Genomic DNA, 24,776 nt, shown 5'->3' with positions numbered 1-24,776 from the left:
TGAGTCTTTCAGGGTTTAGGAAGCCGTCCCACGGAGCCCTCGGTGCAAGCCAGGCAGCTCTTTCAACCGAACACGCTACTATATCTTTTTTTTTTTAATTTTAATATTTGTTTATTTTTTTAGTTTTCAGCGGACACAACATCTCTGTTTGTATGTGGTGCTGAGGATCGAACCCGGGCCGCACGCATGCCAGGCGAGCGCGCTAACCGCTTGAGCCGCATCCCCAGCCCCCGAACACGCTACTATACCTCCAGAAAACATTTTAATAATTTTGAGTTGTCAAAGCTCTTTGAATTTCACAAATACACGGAAGGGATTGTGGAGCTTAATGAAGGACGTTCCTCAAGAAGAAAAATACTAAATCCAGGAAGGAGCAGGTTTCAAGAGAAATGAAATCAGTGATTGTGTCACTCAACGTAAACACGCGTTGTTTGTATGAGGCTGAAACAGTCATGCCGTAGGAGAGCATTAAACACGAGGAGGAACTACAATTCATGCAAACAGTAGATGAAAATAGGGAGAAATAATATCAGAGTGAAAAATAATATCTAACGACACGATGTCCTGGAGGGTGACAGACATACTTTTTAAGTTAAAAGTCACACACTCAACCTGAAAAAAATGTCAGGTCAAACACTGAAGTTATAAAAGAACGCAGTGTATGACTCCCAAACAATCAAAAGCAGGGGAAAAAGCCCATAAGGATTGAATTGAATGTTATAAAGCAGGAAGAGAAAAGAGAAATACAATGGGAAATCACAGTGAGCAGAGAACAGAAAGCCCGACGGCAGCCGGGGCACAACAGCAAACGTAAACGCATCAAACTCGCCTACTAAAAGATGGAGAATTTTTCAGATTAATATTTTAAAGCCAACTATATGATGTCGTAGAGCTATAGCTAACCTATGACATCACAGAAATGCAGAAAATAAGGAAACAGAAAAAGATACACCAGGCAAAGAATAACTCAGCCAATAGATCTCGGCTCACACTAGTCCTTCAGATCAAATGATCTTAAAGGGTCAGCTGTGGCTCAGTCAAGACAAAAACCCATCCGCTGTAGGAAACATATCTAAATGTAAAAGATAGAGGATCACCTGTAGGTTAGTGCTCACACGGACCTTGCAGGGGAAGGTGCCTGTGAACGTGTCTGTGTTGGCCACCAGACTCTGAGTTCCTGGGAGGAAGCAAGCTGTGTCTTATTAGAAGCCACTTAGCCCAGGTCTGACTTGGAGAGTTCCTAATAAATGTTTATTGAATAAACCAGTGTTTCTCAAGCCTGGCTGCACATCAGAATCTTCTGGGAGTTTTTAAAAATACCCAGGCTTAGGCCCCACCCCAGACCAATTAAAAAAGACTCTCTAGGGGTGGGACCTCAGGGTACTATATTGTTTTAAAAGCTCCCCAGGTGATTCTGGTGTTTGGTCATGGCTGAGAACCACTGGAATAAATAAATGACTGAATGACCAAATGAATGAGCGTCTTTTGATTTACAAAAGGATTTGTTGCAGGATTCCTCTTTTAAAAACACATTCCCAAGGTGCATTTTCAATGTAATTCGATTTTAAGAAATTTGATTTACACCCAATACTGCCCAGACAATCTATTTTGTAAAGCAAGGAACATCTGTATTATCTATCAATTTTATTTTTATGGATTTGGGAATATTCTGTTTCTCCATTTAGAACTGAGCTGAATACTTGAGCAAAGACTGTATCATTTCCTGTGCTCTGAAAAAATGCTTTCTCCCACTCTGGCATTAAGAGACCATTTCCCGGCAATACGAAGCATGTGATTACTTAACGAGACACTTAAAAGCCGTTTTGAGAAGCATAAAAACATCATTGTTTGAGCTTCCTACACAAGTGACAGATGAAGACTCCAACTTGGTCGGGCCCCAGTGTATTAGCTGGTCGCTGGGCACAGGGGGGCACATAAGGGCCTGCTTCACAGGCCACACACAGGACAAGGGACGTTCCGGGGTGAGTTGAAGTGGGCGTGCTTTTGCAGGAAAGCGTTAATCCAGTGCTGGGAACCAGAGGACAGACTGACGCTCGGTTGAGGCTCAGGTAGGTGAGAGGGAGAAACGTCACAGCCTTTGAGCTTTGTGCTAGAGGGCGGGGAGGGCTGCCACCAGGCAGAAGCTGGGGGTGGCACGCTGCAGAGGAGGGGACGGATGCGGGTCTGGGGGCTGCTGCAGAGGAGGGGCAGTCAGCTGAGACTTCCTGGTGTTTTCTTCAGGGCTCTGTCTCCCTTGAGGTCTCCTTACTCCCAGGTCCCCAGCTGGGCACCCCCTGAGACTCCCTCTTCCTTCCCTGACCTCTGCTCCCAGATTAGCCCCGGGGCTGCTGCAAGGAAGTGCCACACCCCAGGTGACTTCAAACAACAGGAACTTATTCTCTTGCAGTTCTGGAAGCTGAAGTTCAAAACCAAGGTGTCGGCAGGTCAGCGCGTCCCTCTGAACCTGTGGGTGTCTGTCCTCGCCCCTTCCCAGTCAGTTGACAACCTGTGTCACTCCCTGGCTCCTATGTGCGTCAGTCATTCCATCTCCCACATTCCCAGGTCATCTTCCCCCTGTGCGTCTCCCCTCTCCGTGTGTGACCATGGCCAAATGTCCTCTTTTCATAAGGACACCGCTACGTCAGGTTAGGCCTGGTCCCCGTGACCCCATCCTAACCTGATGTCCTCTGTGAAGCCGTCTCTCCCGTGGATCAGGCCCTGCCGTGGGGACCGGGGATTCACTATCTTTTGCTGGGAGCACAATTCAGCCGGTGACAGCTGTAAAGTTGGAAGATGGCCCACTTCTGCCCTTATTTCTTAACTTTTTCCAGGTTTATCCCCCTTCCCCGCCTCTCAGCATGTACGATTTACTCTTCTCCTCCAAAATCCGGTCTTCGTGGTCTCCTCCTCCCCAGCCTCCCTCACGGCCTGCAGACCCCTGGGCGGGTTGGGCCATGTGAGTAGCTCAGCCCGGGTTTCACGGGGGCCTTGCCCTCTGTCCTTCCTGTCCCTGTGGCTCGGCAGGCAAAGCTCCCCTCTCATCCCCAGCAGGACAAGGCGCTGTCCCCCAGCCCCAGGCTGTTCCCTAGCCGCCCCTGGCCGTCTGCTGCAGATGCAGGGCTTGGCTGCCCCCACCTCTGGGACCATCCTGCCAGGCCCCAAATCCTCCATTTCCCCCCTTCAGTAGCAGCACTGCAGAGGTCACCCAGGGTTTCCCCACAACCTCTGTCCCCTTCTTCTCTCTCCAAGATAATCCGAGCAAAGTCCCGTCTTAACTTGTCGGAATCTGTCTTTCTCGGCTGGCGGCTCCCTTCATCTGTCTCCTGTGCATTCTTGAGTGTCTGCAGCCAGAGCTGTATTTCTTCTCTCCCCTGGTCCCCTCCCCTCGGCCTCTCCCTGCCTTCCCGCTTTGCTCCTTGGTCGTCTGTTATTGACATCATGTCCCCCTCCACGTTCTTCATCCTGCGCAGACACCCTGTGGGGCTCCGAGGGACTTGGAGGACTTGGTTGGGGCCACTCAGGCCTTCTCGGTCCCCTCCACCATCCCACGGGACGTGTCTCCCTGCAGGGCCCACGGGGGGTTCCACTCGGCCAACTTGGTTGGGGCCCTCCTCAGTGATCAGAGCTCAGTTCCACCCTCTGATGGGCCAGGGTGGATCCTCAGTGTCGTTAGGTTGTGTGACGATGGCAAACTTCTTCCCTTGAGAGTGGACTTCCCAGTCGCTAAGGGTCAGGGAATGGCATCTATCTCCTGGAGGGGAGAGATGAGTCAGGCCCCCACAGGAAACAGGTGGCGATTTTGAAATAGAACATTCTGGGGTTACTCAGGAAGAGTTTGTCTTCACAGGGTGCGTCCACCAAGTGGCAGAGTGCGGCCATCTGTAACTACCACGGGCCCTAAGAAATTGAGGTGATGGAGACAGGCAGCGGGGAGTTACTGGAATCCCAAAGAAGAAAGTCCTATAAAGTCAGCTGCCTTGAGAGAGCAGGGACCCAATGGAGCACCGCAGCCAGCCCTCAGGGCAGGGGACAGAGGAGCAAAGATCCTGTCCCTCCCTCCTGCCACCTCCTGCCACCTCCTGCCACCTGGAGGGGCTGTGGGAAGTTGGAGGGGGGAGGTTTGAAGGAGCAAACGGAGGGGTCAGCAGAGTTTCGTAAACCAGATGGCCTCGGGCATGCAAAGTCCAGCCCTGGCATGCTTCACATGATCAGTAAGTGAGACCTCTCCTCTCCCCCGCTCCTCGTTTTACTTAGTCGAAGCCACGCGTGGTCTTTGGTCCTTCCTGACTTTCTCCGCAGTCCTAGCTCTCCAGGTAAAGAAAATCCAGGAACAGCTTCCCCTCTGAATGGTTGAGGCGTGCTGGCCAACTTCCGGTTCTCTTCAGGAGCACCCAGTGTGTCCACCCTGGCCTTAGCTGATGGGACCAGGATGGCCAGCCTCGCTCTCCCCTGTCCACGAGACCCACCTGCCTCAGCAACTGGGCCTCAGCTGATTGGACCAGGGACAGGCACCTGAGTCTGGTGATTGATTGGATGGTGACTGACCCACCCCACCAGAGCCCTCTTAGAGGGTCTAGTGGACAGGTGAGGGGGTGAGCAGGTAGGTGCAGGCCTCGGGGAGCCTGATGGAGGGCACCCAGCATCACTATGATGGTGTTAGAAGAGACCGACTCTCAAGAGCTGAGGATCACCAGAGCTACTGCCCTGTCCCCAGTCCCCTGACCCTGCTGTCCCTAAGGTCTGGACCAGCACTGACCTTTCCCTCACCTCTTCAGTGAACTTGTCCTGGCCTGCTGCGACCTCAAAGCACCAAACAAAGACAACACAGCATCCTACAAGCAACTTCCTAATCGCTTCTCAGACCCCTCCCCACCACGGTCAGCTCACAGGGCAGGTAGGCAGGAGGTCCCTCGGGGGCTCCGGAGAGAGGTGCAAAGGTTCACCACCAAAGACACAGCCCTCTCTGGCTTGTCAAAGCACGAGGGGACGGAGATGAGGCCCTCTCAACTATTTAAGGACCTTACTTGATTATGCAGTTACTTGGTTTGTTATTTTTATAATCAAGGAGACCCACTAATATGTTAAAGGAACTCATTCAAAATAAATACTGAACAAATATTTAAGCCATGCGGAGCCGTGGGGGAGGAGTGGGCATGGTCACCAGCCCTCACCTCACCCTTGCCGGGCAATTTCCATACCTTTTTATAATCAGTTGTGATTGTTTTCATCTCCGGATCCAAAATGTTTTACTCTGTGACACATCTGTTGGGCATTTGACGTGTGTTTTCTCCTTTCTCCTTCTGAATGGAAGGCCGGTCACATGGGGCCAGCCTGCTCTTCAGTACCCCAGACCTCAGAGGTAGAGACGGGGAAAAGGGACCAGAACCCTGGGCCCACGGGCCTTCAGTGCTGCTGCCAGTAGTCCACATGTCCGTCTGTCCCCTCTGCGTGAGCTGGGGGCACCTTGGGCCTCCTGAGCTTTTTTTTTTTTTCCCTAATCATTTATTTTGTAGTTGTAGTTGGACACAATACCTTTATTTATTTTCTTTCTATGTGGTGCTGAGGATCGAACCCAGGGCCTCACATGTGCCAGGCGAGCACTCTACCACTGAGCCACAATCCCAGCCCTCTTTCTGCCTGTTTACCTCCTGCTGTCGTCTGGCCACTCCATAATCGGCAGCCCGTGATGGCGTGAGAGGTGACACAGGGTACGCGAGTCTAACTCCCACCCTACCCGCTGCTGGCCCTGTGATCTCCCTGTGCCTCCATTTACTGGTCCATGGGTAGTAAGAGTCTCTAGGATTAAATAAGAGAAGGCAAGCAGCAGCACGATTCCTAGCATACAGTAAGTGCTCAATAAATGCTTGACATTAAACCGGTTATTATTGTTGGAGCTGGAAATCATCCCACCCCACAAGCTTCCAGGACCTTCTCTGTAGAAACAGGACCTGCCTCTTCTATTAACACTTGGTCTCTTTTTTCTATTTTGATCTGAAGCTTGGTTGCTGGCTCCACCCAGCCCCTCTCCTCTCAATCCTTTTAAAAGTGTTCTCCACCTTCGAGCTCAGACTCAGAACCTTTTTCCTTTTGTCATCTTCAGCAAGGTAAGTGGTGTGTGTGTCCCTCAGCTCTGCTCCTGGGCCTCAGCGTCCTGGTCGGGGCTGGGGACAGGGAGGGAGGGTGAAGTTTTCCCTCAGACAGGAAATCCAGGTGGGCTCCAGGAATCTCAGTTGTCATGAGAAAGCACATCTGTGCTGGGGAAGCTCGCTGATGAGATTTGTCACGTTAACATGTTCAGGGGACAATTCGGGGCCTAAGGCACGTTCACAGTCTTGTAAACCACCGTCCCCTGTCCACTTCTGAACTGTTTCATCATCCCAGCTAGAAATTTTGTGCCCTTTAAACAGGAGCTCCGGGCTGGGCATGTGGCTCAAGCGGTAGCGCGCTCGCCTGGCGTGCGTGCGGCCCGGGTTCGATCCTCAGCACCACATACAGACAAAGATGTTGTGTCCGCTGAGAACTGAAAAATAAACGTTGAAAAATTCTCTCTTTCTCTCTCTCTCTCTCACTCTCTCTTAAAAATAAATAAATAAATAAATAAACAGGAGCTCCTGAGACAGGATATTTTGCTGCACGATTTTTAAAGCATCAAAATGAATACAAAAATATCTCAACGAACAAAATTATCAAAATTAAAAAAAAAAAATCAGGCTCAATAAACTGAAGTGAATTAAAAATTCTTGAAGATCATCGCATGGCCAAGAGAAATGGACCAACATAGCAACTCTTTTAATTGAAAATAATATTAATTAAGAAGTAGATTTTATAAAAAAATATTATTGACCAGTGCTTCTGTTAAAGCCAGAAAAACTAAGATCATATCAAATCATATTTGAGATAGCAGGAAAATATAATTTTCAATCTCAAAATAATGTGAGGAGTTTTAATACACTGACTTTCCAATTTTTCAATAATCTTACATCTGATTTAGAGTTCTGGGGTTGGGGAAATGACTGAAACTGTACACAAACACACATATAAGCACACACCTGTTTCCTTCTGCCTTGGGTCTCAGTTCGGCTCTGCACAGCCCATCACTGACCTTGCAGATATAAACTTTCCATGTGGAACTTGGGGCATCAGTGTTGATTTTAAACATGACTTATGTTGGTTACTGGTTTTTGGGGGGTGTTTTGTTTCGTTGGTGTCCTTTCCTCCAGTCCTGGCCTTGCCCCAGAGGCGTCCAAGAGTCTCGGAAGACAGGCTTCCCTGTGCCTCTGTGGAGGTGGGACGGGAAAACAGGGGGCCCCGGCACGGGCTTCTCCTCTCACCAGCGACAGCTCCCTGCTTGGCAGGACCCAGTGCAAAATGAAAACGCGGGGCCTCGTTCAAAAATTAACAATTTCAAAACTATTTATCAATTAATGTCCAAAATAGATAAAGAATTCGAAAAGCTGAACCTCAGGCTCAGCTACTTGGAAGGCTGAGGCCAGAGGAGAACTGTGTAAGAGAACAGCCAATTTTAGGGAGACGCTGTCTCACAAAATATTTGGGCCATTAGGGAAACGCAAGTCAAAACTATCTTAGATTATCAAGAAGGACGAACTGTTAAGGTCTGTAAACAAGTCTGGATGGCGCCTGGCCAAATGCCAGAGGGAGTGGTTTGTGAAGTAACAAAAGCGAGCCATTAAGTGTGGAGATTCCTTATTGGTTGACTGCCCTATCTATTTTATGCTAATTAGATAAGCTGTGTAAAATGTATAAATATCGCTCAGATCCTACAATAAATGGCTCCCATTCCTGCTGTATCAAGGTACACAAGTTATTCGTCACCCCCCGGATATTTTGCTGCAGCCGGACTGCGGCAACGAACAATAACAGGTGCAGGTGAGGATGTGGAGAACAAGGCTCCTCCCCACCCTTGGTGGGCAGGCGGGTGAGCCCAGCTCCCGAGAACTGTCAGGAGGTTCCTCACAGCCCCACACACAGGGCTGGGCTGGGCTCAGTGGTGGAGCGCCTGCCTGGCATGTGTGAGGCACTGGGTTCGATTCTCAGCACTGCATACAAATAAAAATAAAGTTCCATCGCCAACTAAAAGAAATATGTATATCTTTAAATTCGCAGTTAGAACCACCAAGTGATGCATACTTCCTGCTTGTGGCAGCTGGAATCCGGAATGTCCCTCAGAGCTCCTGTGTGGAGGGCTTGGTCCAGGGGAGCAGTGCTTAGAGGTGGGGATTTGGGGAAGTGATTGGATCCTGAGGGCGCTGACCTCATTGGGGGACGAACGCGTTGATGGCATGGATATCGCAAGAGGTACAAACGACAGGAGGCTGGCCTCCTTGGAGGAGTAAGGCCGCTTGGGGAGTGCCCTAGAAGGGTGTGTCTGGTCCCTGGCCCCTTCCTTGCTCTCTGCTTCCTGCTTCCATGAGCTGAGCCCTGTGCCCCACTCTGCCCTTCCACCGCCGTGACGCTCCACCCCACAGGCCCAGAGCAGTGCCCCCAGCCAGGGTCTGAGAGCTCTGAAGCCAGGAGCCAAAGTAAATCTTTCCTCCTTTAATTTGGTTTTTGGGAATATTGAGTCACATTGATGGACAGGGGGATAGCACAGCCCTCCAGGTGTGTACCCCTCAGGAGGGCACAGGTGCCACCCACAGCACTGTGCCCAATAGTCAAGTCGTGGAATCGGCCCAGGAGGCCATCAACAAATGAAGACAAGGGGGCCAATGGAATATTCTTCAACCACAAAGAAGAGTGGGATAGCGTCATTTGCAGGAGAATGGATGAAACGTCATGGTCAGTGAGCCCTACAGAGACAGCTTCTCATGTCTTCTCTCCTAGGTGACGTCCAGGGGGAAACAGTGACCTGAAAGTAGAAGTGGAGATATCAGGGAAGGGGACCTGCAGGCATATATGGAGACGCCACAGTGAAACCCACGATCCGTACAACTACTAGAGTTAATAATTACTATGATTATTCAAAGATTCAAGGTGGTGGCAGCAGAGCCTCGGGACTCTTGCTGGCCCTTCTGAGCGTGGCGGGCGGGGCCCGTGTCCCTGCTCAGGTGATCTCCTGTGAAGCTGGCTCTGCTCTCTCCCAACCAGCTGCAGGGTCTAATCAGAGGCCACCAGAAAACATGCAGCCTGAGGTCCTCTGCAGGAAGCTCCTGGGCTGCCTCCCCCCGAGCCTGAAGCACGGGGCTGCGTCTCCCTGAACGGAGGGGGACCCGTCGCTCTTCCCCTCATTCCTCCACCCTTTCATTCGCTCACCACTCACCAAGCACACAGAGTCCCTGTGTGCCAGGCACTGTGCGAGGCCTCCCAGATCCAGGAAAAAATAGCACCAAAGCCCTGTCTTGGGGCCTTAGGGGACCTGGTAAGAAGAGGTGCCCACAGCGCAGGTGCTTCCCAGGACTGGAAGTAGAGCGCAGGGCGAGGGCCGAGGAGTAGCCTGGTGCTGTCCCCACCCTTCCTGCTCACCCAGGGGCCGACAACTGGCGTATCCGTGGCTCTGCAGGAGAAGGGGCACACGGCTCTGCTCTCTAACCAGGAGTGGGGTGCAAGAGCCCTGACTCAGGGGCCAGGTGTGCAGCTCCTCCTCCTATCAGCCCAGAGGCCTGCACAAGCTGTCCCCTTGCCGCAGTCTGGCTGGGCACAAGTCACGAGCCACTCAAGCCAGAACAAACTTTGTTTCCGAACTCCACCAGCACACTCCCCGGGAACTCTCCCCAACGCCACCCAGGCGGCTCCTCTAGGAATACGCCACACACCAACCGGAACTCCCACCATCGGAACTTCATGCGAACTCTTCAGGAATCCCCAAGAGAGCTCAACCGGAACTCAACGGGAACTCCGCGAGAACTCAAACGTCATCATCTTAATGGCTTGCTGGTGTCACCTCTCAACCACTACTTTCGGGCAAAAATGCCAGGCGTCATCCCGACTCAGCCGTGGCCCTCAGCATCCCCTCCCTGGCAAAGTGGTAAGCAATTTTCTGGCCACTTTCCAGGTGTCCCAGGGAGCAAATCAGTGAATGTTTGTGAAGTTCCCATGCACGTGAGGGAGCCTCTTGTGAATGGATTAGGCTGTGGATCCAGGCACCAAGAGCCACCGCCACCCAGCTGTTGGGCTGTTTTACAGCCAGGCAGCAAGCCCTGGAGTGCAGCACCAAGTCACCAAGCCCTGTGACATTGGTGCCACATTAAGGATCATTAAGCTTTTCTATATATTCTATTTTTTCCTTCCTCCAGAAGGAGATACTTTTTTTAAAAGTTTTTATTTATTCTTTTTAGGTGTCCGTGACAGTACGGTGTATTTTGACCTATCCTACATACGTGGAACATAACTTCCCTTTCTTGTGGTTGAACGTGGTGTGGAGTTTCTCTGGTCGGTGCTCAGAGGAACACAGGAAAGGTATGTCCGATTCATTCCACTGTCTTTCCCATTCCCATCCTCCCTCACTTCCCCCCCTCCCTGTCCAATCAGTGAACCTCTGCCTACCCCCCTATTGTGAGGCAGTATCTACATATCAGAGAGAGCATTTGGCCTTTGGGTTTTTGGAACTGGCTTATATCACTTAGCAGGAGAGTCTCAGTTCTATCCATTTACTGGCAAATGTCATGATTTCATTCTTATTTATGGCTGAGTAATATTCCATTCTGTCTCTATTCCACAATTTCTTTATTCATTCATCTGTTGAAGGGCACCTAGCTGGTTCCATAGCTTAACTATTGTGGATTGAGCTGCTATAAACATTGATGTGGCTTTGTCACTGTAGTATGCTGATTTTAAGTCCTTTGGGTATAGTATAGACCCAGGAGTGGGATAGCTAGGTCAAACGGTGGTTCCATTCCCACTTGGAAACAAGGAATCTCCATACTGCTTTCCCTATTGGCTGCACCAATTTGCAGTCCCACCAGCAGTGTATGAGTGTGCCTTTTCCCCACATCCTCGCCAACACTTATTGTTAATTGTATTCTTGATAATCGCCATTCTGACTGGAGTGAGATGAAATCTCAGTATAGTTTTTATTTGTATCTCTCTAATTGCAAGTGATGTCAGACATTTTTTCATATATTTGTTGACTGAGAGTGTTTCTTCTTCCGTGAAGTGTCTGTTCAGTTCTTTTGCCCACTTATTGATTGGGTCACTTGTTTTTTGGTGTGGAGTTTTTTGAGTTCATTGATCCTGGGGATCTGTGCTCTCTCTGAGGAGCAGGTGGCAAAGACTTTCTCCCATTCTGTGGGCTCCTCTCCATGTTCCAGAAGGAGGCCGTTGATGCTCAATGCACTTTCACAAATAAGAAAACTGAGGCCCAGTTACGTTGAACCCTAAGTCACTGGGCTATTTGGGGGCAATCTGAGACTTGAGCCCCTCTGTCTCTGTGTCCTGTCCCCCTGTGGTTACATCCCAAGGTTTCCGCGGGGCCTTCTGCTCTGCCCTTCTCCCAAATCTGGCCCTGGGAAGGAATTCCAGGCAGGAGTTTCCGTCAGCCTCTTGTACCTGCTCCTGTGTCCCTCGTCCCATCCCTGGCCTCCTAAGTCACCTGTTGTGTCCTCCTGCACTCCTAGCAGCACAGAAGGGGCATTTGGAAGGAAGAGCTCGGGGTGGGCAGGCTGGGCCTCCAGTCCCACATGCACTTGGCTGGCATCGACCTTGACCCTGACCTTCCTGCGTTCTTCTGCACAAGGGACAGTGGGCCCCTGGGCGCCAGGCTGCGGCGAGCACCTCCTGGGGAGGAACGTGCAGAAGGACCTGGGTGTGGAAGGTGCTTCTTCCCCAAACAACAGGAGCCTTGTCTTCACCCTGAGCCCATCCGTCAGTCAGGCAGTGTCCGCAGGTCCCACCCTCTGCCTGAAAGCTTGGTTAGAGGAACCCCCATTGCACCCTGCTCCAGAGTCGCCCCAACCCTTCCTCCCTGGCTTACAAGTGCCTGAGAATCCTCGTGTGTTCCTGAGGCTGTGCCCAGCCCAGCAGAACACCCTGGGGAAGCCTGGTCCCTGCCCCCAGGAGAAGGCCTGAGCTTCCAGCTGAGTGGGCCTGATTCCCAAGGCTCCTCTCTAGCCAGTGCCCGCCCCTGTGGCCTGTGGCCCAGCCTCCCTGGTATCCACACTCCTGGTCCTCCGCCTGGGGCCCGTGACCATGCACGCTCAGAAGCTGGTCACAGGAGTGGACTGCCCTCGGCTATTCCCATCACACACTGAGCGCCTGTTGGGAGCCAGGCGCCTGCTGCGCTAGAAGGATTCCACCTCACTTAGGTCGCCACTGCCTGTTTGTGGAGGCATCCACAGAGGCCGAGAGGCGACCCGCAGCTGGCACGGGCCTCCAGCCTCTGCAGCTTTCCCTGCAGACACGCCTCACCTCCACCCTCCAGAGCAATGCCTGCTTCTGGGCAGTGTGCACTCTGGGAGGGCTTCCTGGAGGAGGAAGAGGCTGAGAGTGATAGGAGCTCATTCCTCCCCCAGGGAGTGCTGAGACATCGACCTCTAGAAACGGTTCCATTCTTCTTCCCCTTCCCGCTATTCGGAACCCTGGTGTAAGCCTGGATCGGCTTTTTCACTCACTAAGTGGAAATGAGGTGGTTCCAACGATGAAGTGATGCAGACGGCATGGCCTTGTGGACCAAATGCCGGTGCTGGGGGACGCAGCCCGGGGGCCTGCTGCCTTCCTGGGGTCGCCCTCCTGACTGGGCACATATCCCTGTTGGCTCCACTGGAACCAGGGCCCGGGCTCACGCTGCTTCCTCCTGCTCACAGGGGCTCGAGTTCGGACCCTGCCTGGGCCTTGTCTCTTGGCCCCTCCGATGGACCCTCCAGGTGGACTGTGGGGAGAATCTCATTTCTCAGGGTCACTTTGCGTGTGTGGTGAGATATGGATGACCTACAATTGACCACCACGACCTTTTTAAAATGCACAATTTCTTGGCTTTCAGGAGTTCACACTGTTGTGTAATCTATCTTTTCTTCTCGCCAACCGAAACTCTGGACCCACTAAACAACAACTCCCCATCCCCGCCCCCCCAGGTCTCCACCCCATTCTCCTTCCTGCACCCACGTGTTCGATGACTCGAGCAGCCTCCTGGACGTGAACTGTACATGAGCTCTCCCTTGGCGTCTGGCTTATTTCACCCACAGGATGTCTTCAAGGTTCATCCATGTCGTATCGTGTGTCAAAATTTCCTGTCTTCTTCGGGCTGAAGAACATTCCATCGTGCGGAGACACGGCATTTTGTTTATCTGTTCATCCCTCAGTGGGCACGTGGGTCGTTTCCTCCTTTGGGCCATTCGGAATCACGCTGCTCTGAACCCCGGCGAGACGCACAGCTATTCACGTCCTGCTCTCTGTGCTTTGGGCCTCTACCCGATGTGGAATTGTGGGATCGTATGGTAGCGCCATGCATAATGTTTGGGGGGAACCACCATACTGTTTTGACATTCTTGGGGTCACATTGTGCCTGCTTCTTTCGGCCCCTGTGCCCCTACTTCTTCTGTGACTGGCACTGCTGAAAGCCCAGAAAGAAGGGAGCATTTAACAGGAAACACAGGGAGAACGGCAGCGTGCGCCCGTACCTCCAGCAAACACCGGAAGAGCAAGCAGGAGCATTCAGGGACTAACCCTGAGTGTGTATCAGTGCCAACCGATGTGCACAGCTTGCCCTCTTGCACTGCCTTTGAGTGTGCCTGTAATCGTGGATGATTTTATTACTTTTCACCAGAGGCGTGGTAGACCTCTCCATATAAAAAGCAATAATTTTTCTTTTGCCAAAGGACTTGGGAAATACCTATTTTGAAACTCTGAATACCAAGGGCTACCAAGCACAGAGCAAGAACTCCAATGCAAATGCGTCTAACTTTCCCCATAAAGAACATTATAGGAACAGAAGATTTTTTTTACGTGCTCATAAAATGATTATACTTGTGCTGAGATTTTCCTGGTTTGAGCATGGCTGTTACAGACTTATTTCATAAGTTGACTTATTCTTTTAACAAGTATCTGCAGGGACTGGTGCTTTAATTCCAGTTGGATTTTTTTTTGGGGGGGGGGGGCAGGGGGTGTTTTCCTTTTCCAGTATCACATCTGAGAATTCTCTTTGCACACTCTGTATTTGGAAGTGGCTAGAATCATAAGAGGTCCTTGGCGCTCCAAAATCCTGTTCGTGTTCTCAACTGCTAACAGTCTGGTTGAAGAGTTTTCCTTGCCTTGAATATTCATTGGCCATTCCTGTTGTTGCATTTACCAAAATAAAATCCTTTTCAGCTTGTTCCTCTCCGGGAAGGGGCTGGTGAGCAGTTTTCTGACAGTTGTATATTAAATGCAGGTGGCTTCATGAATGTGCTTTCTGTCTGGCTCAGAACATTAACCATAACCCACAGTTTCTTCCAAAGGAACTGGAATGAATTAAATTGTTTAATAAAACCTTACTTACCTGGATAAACTCATTTCTATTTTGCATTTAGATTCCCTGATGCATCTTTCCAGATTGTTATTTGTAAAATAAAAAGCTAGACGTGTTTACTTAGAAAGCCAAACATCAGACCCTAATCCTGGTTCCGCTCCAAGTTCACGCAGACCTTTTTTTCACATTTCCTACCACGTTATGAACCGTTGCGTATTTCATTTAGCATGAATTGATAACTCCCACCGCAGGCCCAAATTAGGACTTACTTAGGCATTGGATTTTCTTCTCTGTAAAAGTTCGTCTCCATCCCTCTCCTGAACCTTGCACTGTTTCAGGCAGAAAGGAGCCTGGGGTTGCCCATTTGCTAGTTGATTTCAAAGCTGTGCCCGTGCAGAAGGCCTTGAGTGACTTCTGGGTGCAGCACCCAGGACTCTCAAGGGTCCATTAAAGGAGCTGCTCCTAGGAATGTTGCCCCGGCTCTGGGTGACCATTCTAGAGCCGGCATGGTAGACTGTGCTTGGATTCAGCCCCTGCCGCAAGCAGGACCTGCAGAGTCAATAGCCTTCTCTCCTCCTTGCCAAAGGCAGGTTCTGGCACATAGTGTGCCCCAAGCAAATGCCGGCTGAGTTGAGCAGCTGAATAAATGAATAACAAGGAGGATGCACCTCATCTCATTTCTCCTTTACAGTTTTTTCACAAACCCAGTGCCAAATTTTGCATCCAAATACAATTAAACTGTATTTATCCAGATATGTGATCTAATTGTTTCCTCTCCTTCTCAATTTTTTTAAATTTTTATTTTAAAATTGTATTATATGCCTGCCTTAATACATAATACCAAAGAAAATGTCCTTCTAAATGAGCCAATATTCACTAAACAGATATTTTTCCAAACGTCACCTTATTTGATCTGTTCATCATGTGCCCAAAGTGCTGGAAATCATCTCTATAATAGACCTGAACGTTTTTGTCTTTCATTTTCTTTTGAGAGGTGTGGGGGAGTTGGTAGCTAATTTTGTATAATGCCTACTGTGTGCCAGGTATTGTCCTAACTGCTTGACTTAATCCTCACACAGAAAAGTATTCGTGAGGTAGGTACTGTGGGGACTGTTGGGATGAGGAAACTGAGACTTAGGCAGTAGGAAGTGGCAGAGATGGGCTTTGAACCCAGGACTTGCACCTCCCAGGCCAGCACACCCACCGTCACCCACAGGTGCAATGCAAGATCAAGGTGTGGCAATGTTTCCATTCAGATGCAAATTGTCCTTCCCTGGACGGCCACAGTTCAGCTGCTTCTGTGCTAGGAACTGGCCTTAGGATAAAAGCAAAGTGGATCTCATTGCAGCAGGAAGTGACTATTAGACCAGGCAGTGAGGGATCAAGAAAGAGAGTGGCAAGGTCCACCGCTCAGCTTTGCTGGTGTTCTAGGGCCCTCAGTGGAGGAGCTGGGCTGGAGGGAGCTGGGCTGGAGAGCCCAGGCCTACCCCAGGCCCTGTCCTCACCTTACAGTTCTGGCTTCAGGCAACAGACCTCCCCCTCTTTGGGAATCGTCTCCCCAGATGGAACTCAGGCCTTGGACTGGGTGTGGTTTTTCCTAACCGTTGGCAAGTTGGAAAACCTTCTCTTGGCTCTCCTGTCCTGGCCATTTGCAGGAGAGACCCTCTGACTACCCCCTGTCTGCAGACCTGCTGCAAAACCAGCCAAAGCGCTCGAGAAACTCGACAGGAACCTCAGAGATGAGGTGCTTGAGGTTTATCAAGTTTTCGAGATTACACCTCCATAAACCCTTTACAAGGCCGCTCGGCCCGGCTGGACAGCCTCCCGCGCATCACTGTCACCTCTGGTAGAGGCCGCCAGGAGTCGGAGCACCAGACGGCCCCCGCCCACCCACCCACCATCAGACCCACAATGGCATTGTTAGGGGGAGGGAGAGAAAGAGCAGAATGGGGCACCTTATAATCAAATTTTCACTGCGCTCTCTGACAGGTTTTTAAGTCACTTAAGGGATCTATTTATATGTGAAAGCATCAGCATCGTGCAGTAAATCCAACCACAAGCCAGTCCCATATTTTATTAAGTTTAAGTTCAGTGAAAGTGCAGAGCGAGCGAGGGCCCTGTGTCTCTCCCTTACATCTGATTTGCGGTTCCCATAAAAGGTCCACATGCCGCTGGTTCAGATGTGTTTTGGATTGAAAATAGGATTAATGTGCTAAAGTGTGATTAGAATGGTTAAACACGATTAATTGGAACAGACTTCTGCTGCCCAGGGAGCTCCTCCGAGGCTGGCCCGGCTCCAGGGTTACCAAGTGAACAAAGAGGGCCAACCGTCCGGCTCCCCCCCGCGCGCCCCGCGTGCCTTGCCCCTTGCATTTTCTCATCGCCAGCCTGTCTCAGGGCAGATTAAATGCAGCTGAGAATGCTGGGCTCGCTCAGCTGCGGCGTCCTTCGGGAATAGGCAGGAACCTCGGCCTGCCTGGCCTTGGCGGTGCCGGCCGAGGGCTGCCGTGCACTCGGGGCAGCGGGCCAGGTGCTGGGCCGGGGGTGGGGGTAATTTGGGGTTTTTTAAATGATCTATTAAACCCCTGAACTTTAATCAAGCTGCTACCTCACTGACGGCTCTGATTTACTCGGGGAGCCTAGGAGGGGCAGGAGGGGCCGCACGGGCCTGGAACCTGGAGCCCGGCCTCCTTCAGGCCACTTGGCCGGGCAGCAAGGCCAGGCCGACCTGCACCCGGGCATGCCAGGGCCACCTCTGCTCCCAGAGGTTCTGTCCTTGGCCACGGAGCTGGGCAGAGGTGACCCTTCCTCCTGCCCCTTCCCCAAACACAGACCTGAAAGGCTTCGAGAAGGAGCCCAGCCAACCTCCTCCCCGCTGCCGAGCCGGGCCTTCCCCTCACTGGGCTCCCCGGGCTGTGGCCAGTCCCCCACGGTCAAGTCCACAGCTAAGGTGAGGAACCCTCAGGCTGCAGCTGCTCCCCAGCAAGTCCTGAGGGGAGGTGGCCTGTGGGACCCTTTTATTAAATTCTGCTCCCCATAAGAACTTTCCTAAAGCGGCAGTCTACCTACCAAAGAGCCTGAATGGGCCTGTTCTTAACAACTAAGAAGAAAACTCACTGTAGGCCCTAAAATTTAAAAGCATGTCACCCCTTTAAAAGGGACAACTGGATACTAATGGAAAAAAGTCCTAGAAGTGACCAATCCCTACAGGTCCTGAGTTCTACAAGTGGGTCCCTGGCAATGGCTGGTGTTTGAGGGAAATTTACCACGGGAAACTACACTGGCTTGGCCAGGTAAGGAAGGGTGTGTGTGTGTGTGTGAGAGAGAGAGAGAGAGAGAGAGAGAGAGAGAGAGAATGTGTGTGCCCATACACGTCTATGGTATGTGGTAGCTGTGCATGGAGCACACGTGTGAGATCTCTGTGTGTCCACGCATGTCTCTGGTATATTGTGTGTGTGTGTGTGTGTGTGTGTGTGTGTGTGTGTGGTGTATGGCATACAAAGGTGTATCTGGGTGTGTTCATGCACATCTGTGAAGGTTTGCGTTTGTGTTGCTGATGGGCAGGGACTGGAAGCAGAGACGGGACCTTCTGGAAAGGTCCACACCTGCAGGCTTCAGCCTTAGGTAGGAGAACCTCACCAGGAGGCAGGAGTAAGTCAGCCTGTGATCCAAGGTCTGGGCAGGACACCAGAGAGAAAAGAAGGGCCCCTCAGTCAGAAGTGAGAGGAAGGGACCATCCCTGGGCACCAGGACTGGCATGGGCAGGACCCCCAGGGATCATCTGAGCCCCCGGCAAGGAGACCTAGCCAGAGAGGGAAGGTCGGCGCCAATGTGGGTAGGGGTGAATGGGGCACCTCTCTGCCTGCTGCCCTTTTTGGGGACCCATGTGGCTTGTGTCCCATGCCATCCCTGCTTCCATATTATTCTCACTCCTCCTAGTATATTTCATTCTTTGTGTTTTTTTAAAATATATATATATATATATATATATAGTTGATGGACCTTTATTTTATTCATTTATTTGTATGTGGTGCTGAGGATCCAACCCAGTGCCTCACACATGCTAGGCAAGCACTCCACCACTGAGCCACACCCCAGCCCTTAAAAAACACTTTTATTGGTACATTATAATTATATTTAACAAAGGGACCCATTTGACATTTTCACACATGCACGAGGCGTGATTTGGCCAATTTCATTCCCGGTACCTTAACCACCCCCAGCCCCTCGCTCGACTCTGCTGCTCTCCCCTCGGTTTTCATGAGATCCCCTCGACTTTCCCCCCTTTCTCTCTCTAGTTTCCGCATGTGAGAGAAAACACATGACCCTTAACTTTTGAGTCTGGCTTATTTGGTCATAATGGTCTCGTTCCATCCATTTTCCTGCAAATGTTATAATTTTCTTCTTCTTGATGGCTGAGTAAAACTCCATGTGTATATAGACCACGTTCTCTTTATTCATTCATCCCCTGGTGGACACCTAGGCGGGTTCCAGAATTTGGAGGCTGTGAATTGTGCTGCTGTGAACATGTGTGAGCTTGGGTCACCGTAGTAAGATGACTTCAGTTCCTCAGGATAAGTACTGGGGGGTGGTACAGCTGGGTCACATGGGGGTTCCAGGCCCCCACACTGATCTCCACCCAGCTCCCCTCCCAAGCCTGCACCTTCAGAGCCCCGTCCTAGAGCCACACTGGGTTTGTCCTTCCCCAGCCGCCTCCGGCCCCCAGAGAGCCAGTCCAGCCAGGGGGTAAGAGCTGGAGCTGGGGACAGCTCTGCAGCTCCCCATCTGGGGGACTCAGGCCAGCGACAGAATGTTTGTGATTCCATTTCTTCACCCAAATCCAAGAGCTGCATTTTCATAGCAATGCGGGCACGTTTCACTACGAGAGACACACTGAACGAGGGCGACCTTCTTTCTTTCCCTAAAACGCTATTCAGGTGGTAGTGGGTGTCCCCGTATGGCCATTAGTACTAAAGGTGCCAGGATCCTGGTCGGCCTGCCTGTCAACTAGACGGCACCGCGAGGTCAGCAGCTGGCGTCAGGGCGGCCCCAGCCGGGCGCTGGGGCGCCAGCGTTTCCAGTAGCAGCCCGAGTCGTCTGGCGGGTTCACCTCCCTCTCACACGGAGTTTTTTGAGATGACGGTCACCGCTCTGTCCCCAGAGGGAAGGCTAAGCCAGGACTTCTGCTCGGGCACCTGCTGTAGGGCCCTGCTCTTCCCTGAGCAGGGATTGGAGTGTCCCCAGGAGACTTCTTGTCCCCTTGCCCTCCCACCCCAGCAGGGCCTGGAAGACTCACACTCGACACACCCTAGTTTGAACACCACCCTCACCCCAGCAGGCCACCTCTCTTGTTGACTGTTTTCTCACCTGGAAAAGGCACAGAGCCAGCAGCCCCATCTGGATGGAGGAATTCAGTGGCGTCTTCACAGGTTGCTGCCCCAACACGATGGGCCACGTCCATCGGTGACGGCAGCTGAGTTCCCCAAAACCAGAGCCTCAAGACGAGATGTTGGGACTCAGGAGTAGGCAAATGGTTTAGGAGGTGATCCCAGGATGCCCAAGGGAGTAAAGAGAGGAGGAGGAGGAGGAAGGAAAGCCAGCGTACCTGGTCACTCTGGTCACTGCTATGGGCCACTAGACTCGGTCCCTCTGGAGACCCCCATGAAGAACTCCCCAGAATGTGCCTGCTGTCCCTCAGAGGAGCGGAGGTGAGGCCACGAATCCAGCGACTCCCATCTTCTTGGGCAAAGGTCTTTGAGGTTGCCTCCCTCCATGCTTTGAGGCTGCTCTGCTCTCAGGCTACACGAACTCACCCTTTTTCTAGAAAGTTCTGTGGCAGAAAATCTGAGTGGGTGCTTATGTGGGCAGCCTGGGCATGTCATGATGGGTTTACCACGTTTAAGTCAGAGACCGGCTGAGGTGACGAGGTGCAGGGCACCACCAGCGTCCACCACAGGTGGCCACTCTTTCCAGCCCTGCCCTGTGCCCACCTCTGGCCTCCCGTTCCGAGCAGCATTATGACTTTCCTGGGCCTCTTCCTCACTAAAAATAATTTTAAGTTTTATTTTATAACCGCATTTGTATAAAGGTGAACAAAATCTGGGCTGGACTTACTCTTACAGACGTGTTACCATATTCATATTTTCCTTTTGATTTAAAAAATTGCAATTAGGACATTTTTGTGGGCCCTGGGCATGGTGCCTGGTGCGACTAATGGAAAAATCAGTCCATTCCCACAGCTGGTGGAATAATCCACCTCGTGCCACACCGCCAGAGGGTTTGGGCTCTAGTGTCCCCTACTCCTCCGACTCTGGCCTGCCCTGAGCCTCTCATCCTTGGGCCCTGAGCACGGAGCTTGGCATACATGTCACCTCTTCTCAGATTCCTTCCCTGCTACTTATTCTGCCACCGCTTCCTCTTCTGTCCCTCAAAACGCCAACCACCCCAGGATACCTGGGAATGCACACAGCAGGGTGGTCTTGGACACCCTCCCTCACCTTCTCCGTAAGCACCAAGGACTGAGTCAGCAGGTCCATCGCCGTGTCCCAGGGCTCAGCCCAGAGTGTGGGGACCCACGGTGGCTGCTGGCATGAGCTGCCCAGAGCCCCTGCAGGGGGCATGGACTTGCTCCCTATGGCAGGAGGGCCTTCAGCAGACAGGACCCGGCTCTTGGTCCTTCTGGATGGAGCTCCCTAGCCCCGTGCCCTCCCTTCCCGGGACAATGACCCAGCCTAGCCATGGTGGCACTGTAGCCCAGCCCCCTTCCCACTGGAGAAAGCTCCATGTGCCCGCTCCTCTGTACAACTCCGCAGCAAGCCCAAGCCTCGCCCCGTCCGCGGCACCCATGCTGACCCTAAGGCACCGCCTGCCTCTCCTCTCCCTCTCTGCGCCCACTGCTCCCGCGTCTTTGCAGACACAGCCACCGTGGCATCCGCACAGGATTAATGAGATAGGGCATCAAGCACAGGATTGATCGGGAGCCATGGCATATTTTATGGGTCTCCGAGGAAGAGGGTTTAAAGTGTTCCTTGGTCCCTCAGGGGTCGTCAAGGGGGTGGTTGAAGGGGTTTATTTGGAACCAGCACAACCCTCCCCACTTCCCTCCCAGCAGGGCTTCCCTGTTCCCAGCTTTGGCCTGGGCATCTGCACGTTTGAAGAAAAGTTTCTGCCGTTAAAACAACAACAACAACAACAAAAACGGTTTAAAGACCTCTGACTTCCTAATGAGGCTGGTGACATGGTGAGAGCAAGCATTGACCTAGGGGCGCACCTCCAAGCACCTGGTGCCTGTGCCATCTTCCCCTCAGCCCACTGGGGCAGATTCCATGCTCTTGTTCTGAGTCGGGATGTTGAGGCACAAAGGGATCAAGTGGCATGTCCAAGGTGACCTGCTGGTGGCTGAGGGAACTGGGCTTCCCTTCTGCACGACTTCACTCCAGGGCTCACGGAGATGCGCGGTGTAGGCTGACGGCCTGGGGCACAGAGCTGGGCGGGTGGAGGAGAGCACAGGACAGCAGCTGCCCTCCCCCGTGCCCTGGGTGGGTCTGGACATGAGCTGGGGGCAGGTCGGGCTGCGGGGGACTTCCAGGGGAAATAGCAGCGGTATATTTTAAAAAATGACCCTGACAACTCTCTGAGATCCCAACTCCTTGTTTCAGAGTGGGAGTGTGGAGGGTGACTTGCCCGAGGTCATAAAAAATCTCAGCGGCTTCCAGACTCCCAGCCAGTCCAGGGCACTGCCCCTCTGCCAGTCTGCTTCCCGGACCTTCAAAGCCCCGTCCTGTGAATATGAAGCCAATTCCCCGAGAGTGTGACCGGCCACCGTGCCGGGTCCCAGTGCTCCCGGGAAGCACAGCCCCTCTGGTCTCCAGACGTCATCTGGTCCACTCACGGAGTTTGGCCGTTTTCCCCGAAGGTCCAGGCACAGTGGAGCTCACGTTTGGGATTCCGCCAGGTGGCCCTCACCCACTCCGTGCAGCCCAGCCTCTGCGGGACCGTCCCCAGGTCACCTGGGGCCACCTGTGACCCTGACCCAGCCTGGGCTCTGCAGCTGCAGGACATGCCAGGGCGTAGCCTGGGGCTCCCGAGAGGAATTCCACACTCGGCCACCTCTCCCGGGCAGGCAGGAGGGCACCTGCTCTGGACAACTGAGCCCTGGGTTGGGAGAGCAGGGACCAGCACGGCTCTGCCAGTTCAACTTGACCGATCATCTCGTCCCGGCCACCTGGTCGAGTCTGGCTTCTGCAACACCCTTCCACGGATTAGAGGCACTGTTCACTGAACCCTTTTGGACATGACCGTGTTTGTTGGGCACAGTCCAGTGATTAAGGCAGAATGAAGGGAACATTAATCAGTCTTCTGAGCCACCGTCTTGTCTCGCGGGAATATGTCCAGTTTCAGGCAAAGGTCAGCGAGCCTGAGGTTTTGCATAGGCCATGAGGTCTCTCCAGGCTTTCTATTAGGTTTCTATCAGGTTTGGGCCACATCTGGATGAGGTCTCCTCCACCCCCTATCACCTACTCCTGTGTCCTACCTGTCCTGGGACAGCGATCCAGGCTGGGAACCACTGAGAACTGCAATCCCAAGAAGCCACCAGTTGTGGTCCCGCAAGCCAGCAGCGCCCTATGTCCCGTGCACTGTGTTCCCCCCAGTGCACACTCCTGGACGTGGCCTGGGCATGGCCCGTCTGTCCCATTCTGTCTTCCTGGGCCTGAGCTGAGGGGTTCACTTGGGACCCAGGCTTGGGCCCGAGCTGTTCCCTCGTCTGGGAACAGGGACGGTTGGTCCAGTCTCTTCCCTCACCTATTCAGTAAGTGACGTCCATCTGTAGGATTCAGGCACCGTGGGGTTGCAGTCTGGGGTGGGGACCACGGGTGGTGACAGAGGGGAACCCAGACCCCCCAGGGAGGGGGTATTCTGTCAACAGGACTGAGGGGCCCCAGCATGGCAGGACTTCCCAGAACCCTGTGTCTTCATTCATTCCACGGACACTCACGGAGCCTTCTGAGTCCTGAGCTCTCTCACACGGCTGTGAGTGACTCAGAGGAGACCAGATGCAGCAAGCTGAATAAACAAGGAGGCAAATAAGTGGATTGTGGGTGAGTGAATGTACCATATTATACCGTGAGGGAAGGCGGGGGTGGAGTATGTTATAAACTGTAAGGAAAAAGAAAGCAGGCCATGGGGCCAGGGGTGCTGGGCAGGGTACAGTTACCAACTCGCAGGCCCCTGGGGAAGGTGACACTTGGGCAAAGACACAAAGCAGATATCAGGATATCAGGAGGAAAAGATATCGGATATCAGGAGGAAAAGCTCATGCCAAGGTTCTGGGGTGCCTGCGCTGGAGGTGTGGCTGGCAGGTGTGAGAAACAGTAGAGATGGGTGAAGATGGACCAGGAGAAACCTTCATGGGAGGCCACTGTCCTCCAGAGATAGGCCTGCCACAGGGCAATCAGGACTTGCAGAGGCTAAGACAGGGGTGCCTGCAGGAGGGTTCATGGGGAGGAGTGTCAGAGGGAGTGGTCAGAGCGGAGATGCATTCACGGCCGAGGCCTGGCCCATCCGACCACTAGCTCTGGAGCTGGAATGGCCTTGGGGAGGCTTTGGAAATGGGCCACCCTAGAAGGGGAGCGTGACCTTGGACAAGACCACTCCTTCCAACTGGCAAGCCCTGGAGAGGGACCCCCAGAAAGCCATTGGCTGCAAGCCCTTGTGGCTCTGGCAAATGGGTGCCTCAGTGCTGTGGGGGTCTCTGGCCACAGCACGGCATTCTCTCCACCCGCCATGCCTGTGTCCACCCGTCGCAGGAGGCCACCTCTGCTTGTCTAGCCCCCAGGTGCACAGGAAGCTCAGCGAGGGAGTCAACAGGCCGTCCTGCCCACAGCTGGGATGGCAGGGAAGTGACCCGGCTGTGTGACTTGAGCTCAGTATGTGAGCCTCAAGGCACCTGGGGCCCTGGCACCCTGCGGCGGGGACAGGCACCGTAGTGGCTGAGCAGCAGCTCCAAAGACATCCAGGTCCCCGGGGCCGGGAATGCGGGGTTTTATGACAGAAGAGACTCTGCAGATGGAATGACAGTAAGGACCTTGAGGTCAGCCTGGTCACCCAGGGCCGCCCAAGGGTCCCTGAGGGTCCAAGGGTCACACAGGGTCCCCGAGAGAGAGGGAGGCAGCAGTCAGCTGCGCGGAGGCTGAAGGAGGCCACACTGGGCCTTGATGGTGCGGAGGGGGCCCTGGGCCAAGGAATGCAGGTGGCGGATGGGAGTCAGCGGAGACAACGGAGTCACCCCAGAGCCGCCAGAGGGACCCCGTGCCTCCACCTGAGGACTTCCCAGAAGAGGAGGGTAAGGGGCTCTGTTTGTGTAATTTGTGTTCCCGGCAGT

The 24,776-nt window shown here is 52.7% G+C and overlaps 2 long non-coding RNA genes across 3 annotated transcripts; both read left to right on the top strand.

Moving 5' to 3' along the window:
• The first annotated feature begins 1,866 nt into the window (after positions 1-1,866).
• Positions 1,867-4,370, top strand: LOC143393609 (uncharacterized). 2 transcript variants are annotated; one of them, XR_013090640.2, is made up of 4 exons: positions 1,867-2,069; positions 2,408-2,444; positions 2,832-2,956; positions 3,848-4,370. It is a non-coding gene; the product is annotated as an uncharacterized LOC143393609 (long non-coding RNA). The 2 variants fall into 2 exon arrangements; XR_013090641.2 differs by lacking the exon at positions 1,867-2,069 and having other exon boundaries at positions 2,397-2,444.
• A 4,965-nt stretch (positions 4,371-9,335) lies between these two features.
• On the top strand, positions 9,336-13,999 carry LOC143393608 (uncharacterized). Its single transcript, XR_013090639.1, has 3 exons — positions 9,336-9,982; positions 10,293-10,413; positions 13,023-13,999. It is a non-coding gene; the product is annotated as an uncharacterized LOC143393608 (long non-coding RNA).
• Positions 14,000-24,776: the final 10,777 nt, after the last annotated feature.

This window comes from Callospermophilus lateralis, chromosome 3 (assembly GCF_048772815.1).
Source record: "Callospermophilus lateralis isolate mCalLat2 chromosome 3, mCalLat2.hap1, whole genome shotgun sequence".
Taxonomy (NCBI): Eukaryota; Metazoa; Chordata; class Mammalia; order Rodentia; family Sciuridae; genus Callospermophilus; species Callospermophilus lateralis.
The sequence above is the reverse complement of the archived record's forward strand: the minus strand, read 5'-3'. Positions and strand labels throughout refer to the sequence as shown.